Here is a 4,120-nt window from a genome sequence, read left to right as displayed (position 1 = left end):
CACTTCGTGCTCAGTATCTCAGTATCTCAGTATCAATTTATCCAAAAAATTGTGAAAAATCAATAGCTCTCAGTATCACCACGACAGTGCTGGTGGTGATGATCTGATGAGCATGGTAACTGCTATTGTTTCCAGGACACTGAACTACCATTACAGTATGAAAAGGAATTTGTTGTAGTTTAAGTGGGAGGACATGAGTTCAAAAAGCACTTTTCTTCACTGGCTGCAAGGAATTTTCTGGATGTTTCCTCTTTTCGGTTGAATCAAGAACTAATGCTTAGAGCCAGGCTGAAATCCTTTTTCTCAGCTATTTGCCACAGCTCATGAAATAGATACTTTTCCAATGAGATTGTTCTGAGTTCATGAAAAAGTCCATGACAGGCTATTGACACCAAATTACTTTGAAAATGCCACATTAGCTTTCGTTTTCAGACCAGTTTTAGCTGAAACAAAGAATACTTTTTATGTTTAAATTTTAATTGGCAACATTTCTAGGCTGTCATCAGTGTGGATATAATGCCATCTCACTACGTAAAAACTGAAATACTAGATGTCAAGTTCAAATTAATGGGGAGAAGAAAGATATAGTCAATATTTTACTCATATGCTGGTGATTTATTTTGTTGTTATAGATAATGTACTGTTGAGAAGTATTTTAATCCATAAAGGGCCATCTCGAATCCATTTGTAAGGTGTTCAATTCAAAAAGACAAAGTAATTCAACAGTAATATATGCCCCCAAATCAGACATCATTAGAGAAAGATCAATAGCTCATCTTCCGCATAGAGAATGCAGCACACTGCACTTTACTCAGCAAAACACGATTCTTTTCTGAGAAAAGCTGCAGATTAAACACTTCAGTGACTGGTAGACTTTAAAACAACTAAATAATACCAGGGAAATGAAGGGAAAAGTGTTTCTTTAAAAAGATAGCCAAAGACCCAAAGATGACCTCATTGACTGTTTTCCTGTTGTGATTTAGAAATGACTAATGAGAAAATAGTGTGGGCATCCATATTAATACCAGGTTTCGTTTTGCAGGGAATTAAAAGGAGAAGTAGGTAAGGAGATCTTGGAGCAGATCGCCAAATTCCATGATATCCATAAAATCAGGATGGCTGTACACGATGTACCTAATAGTATCCCGGGCAAGATAAGTCGGCCTTGCTAAACTGGGGAGGCATTTATTACTTGAAGGAAGGATGCAGACAAATTGGGGAGACACCAACAAATTCATTCTGAACATAAAGGAAACATATGAACATGTGAATATATAAATAATGCCAAAGTCTTATTTAGGACAAAGTTTCAACCTCCTTTTCCTATCAGTATTATTCCAGAGATTTTGGGGGAAACAAAAATGGTTTGCATTTTAGGGTATTTGGATAAGCTAAGTCAGTCTTGGTAATGAAATAATTTAAGACAGGTAGTTAGAAGGAAGCTGATAAAGTAAGAAGGGGCGATCATGTATGTGTATACTTTCTGATGACTCCATAAAAGCTTGATGTCAGAAAATTTGTTCACACCAGTGGGTCTCTACGAGAGCCAGGCTTACTTGGGAACCACTCCTCTAAATCATCTCGCACAAAGTTCTGAATTGTTGAGTCCATTCAGAGAGAGTTATTTCCTCTGAATTTATTTGTAAACCTTTTTTTCTGCTTTGTATTAAAAATATAACTCACTTTGAGCAAGGTCAATATAATAAAATATGGATTTATACAAAAGCTTAATAATTTGGGGATGTCCTGTCTGGGTTCTGAGAGGAGGATGAGAATGGTCAGGTAAAGTTCAGGATTGTAAGTCCAGGCAAACTGACATGAAATGAGTCTGAAGGAAGGTTCAGAACTGGATGCCAGCCCAACGGGGAGGAAGGACAGATAGCGTACATCTACCTTTGGTCCAAGTCAAGCACAAAATCTGGAGCAGGTGACTCATAGAGATTCAGAGGTCGGGCAGTTAACCCAGATACAGTTGGAAGGCAGCCAGCAGGGAGCAGAGACCTAGCCTCCAAAAGATGAGGGTAAACGGAGGAATACCGGGACTTTGGAGGAACTAGAATATCAAGCAGAGACATGAAAAAGAGGTCAGTAACTAATACCAGGGACATGGAGAACTATAACCCAGTAGGTTGGGATCTGTGGTGCCATGGACCATCAGTGAGAAGTGTACCACACTGACTCAGAGGGTGGTGGGTAACCAGGACACCTTAGAGTACTAGGCCTCAGGCCAGGACGATGCTTGCGTCAGAGCAGTTTAATCACTCGGCAACAGGTGTTTGAATATCACACGGGTAGGGAGTCAGACATATGATTGCAGGGGTGATCTGTCTACCCTAACAAAGAAACTTAAATAATGTGGGATTTGTCAAAAGCAGTTCTGTTTAAATTTCTAGATTTGTTAGAGTTAAGTGTTCTTTTCTCCTTTAATTTAATTTGTTAGAGTTAAGTATTCTTTTCTCCTTTAATTTACTTTCTCAAAAAATTTATTCACTGTAGGTTATGACACATGTAACAAGCCATGCACCGGGGATATATGGATGCCTATGACATGATACTTGCCATTAGAAGCAAACAGATGGTGACTTGATACTTAAAATATCCAGTAGTTAGTGCAGGGGAGATGCGCACAGGGTACTGTGGGGTCCAGTTTGGGAAGAGGAAGCTATGTGAGGCTTCTTGCAGTTGGACACCTACAGTCTGAAATGTAACGGGAGAGTAACGCTTATTCAGGTAGATAGGCAGGGGTGAAGGGTAGTGGAAAATGGGGAAAAGAGGTCATTCCAGCCGGGAGGTCTGCAAAGCCAGTGTAGGAGGGGGAAAGATAGTAAGTAGTGAGGCCAGAACTGCCAAGGAGTGGCAGAAAATGAGGTTAGAAAGGTCAGCAGAGGTTGGATCCCAGAAAGCCTTGCGAAAGAGGGTAAGGAACGTGAGGGTCATCTTTTAGGTAATGAAGAGCCACTGAAGAATTTTAAGCAGGAGACAAGGTCAGATTTGCCATTGAGATAGCTTACTCTCGTGGCAGTGAGAGACTGACATAAGGAAGTTAACACTGGAGGAAGCCTGTTGTAGTGAGAGATACTGAAGGCCTGAGCTAGAGCAGTGGTATTCATTTATAGAAAGAAGAGAATAGATCCACATGTAAGGAAGCACCTATTGGAGACAGGAGTTTGAATTTGAGAGAATTTATCTTTAAAGTTTGCTGACAAGAAGGATATAAAGACATAAAATTGCCAGAAGCCTGGTTTTTAGCAAAGGAGAGGCTAACTACGTTTTGGAGAAAATTTAGTTTTTTCCAGCAAACTATTAGTACAGGACCTCTCCTACTTAGATTTCTCCAGAAAGCGGAGTCTGAGTACTTCTGGGCAGTACTTTACTGGGGAGTGTTATTGCAGGGTATAGGAGTGAGGGAAAGGACAAGTGGAGCAAAGAAGGAAGGAGAGCCCAAACTAGGAAGTGTTAACCAAGTTGGAAACATGGAGAAACGGGTTGTTCAATCCCAAGGAAGCTTATGAGGAACAGCATGAAATGCACTTTAGGGGAAATGTTTTTCTATTAGCTCCCATCCCTATTGGTCAGAGGTTTGCCCCACAAGGAATAACTCTCCGGCACTTCTGAGTTAGGTTCCCATAGCGTCTCTCACTTTGTCATCAAAAGAGAAGCCCCAGTGTGAGAGGCAAGAGGAACAAATTCCACAAATGGAACCCTGGGGCTGATTGTGAGAAGAGCCAATCTCATTTCAACTCCTTGGTCCTGAGACTGATATATTGCAGCTGTTGAGGAGATAGCATCATTTTTCAGCTGTTAGCTCAGTACATACATCACAGTGTTTGCCTCAAGTTGGTGCCTTAGCAGAGTCTCTGACAAGCCCCCCACTCTTATTGGGTCTGCTGCTTCTAGTTCAGTGCGTGGTAAGGGCCAAGGGATTCTGTGGTCTTGTGCCCACTGTCACACGTACTTTGCAATAAAACAGGCCCCTTGACCTAAGGCAGGGTTGTATGTGATACCATGTGATAGATCAGGCATTCTGTCACTCTCAGATGGTACTATTGCAAGAGGCACTTAGGACAGGAAAGACAAACTCTTCTGAAAGTAGATGTAAATTCTGGAAAGGACAAAATTC

Source organism: Panthera onca, chromosome A1 (assembly GCF_046562875.1).
Source record: "Panthera onca isolate mPanOnc1 chromosome A1, mPanOnc1 haplotype 2, whole genome shotgun sequence".
Classification (NCBI taxonomy): Eukaryota; Metazoa; Chordata; class Mammalia; order Carnivora; family Felidae; genus Panthera; species Panthera onca.
This window is presented reverse-complemented; position numbering follows the sequence as displayed.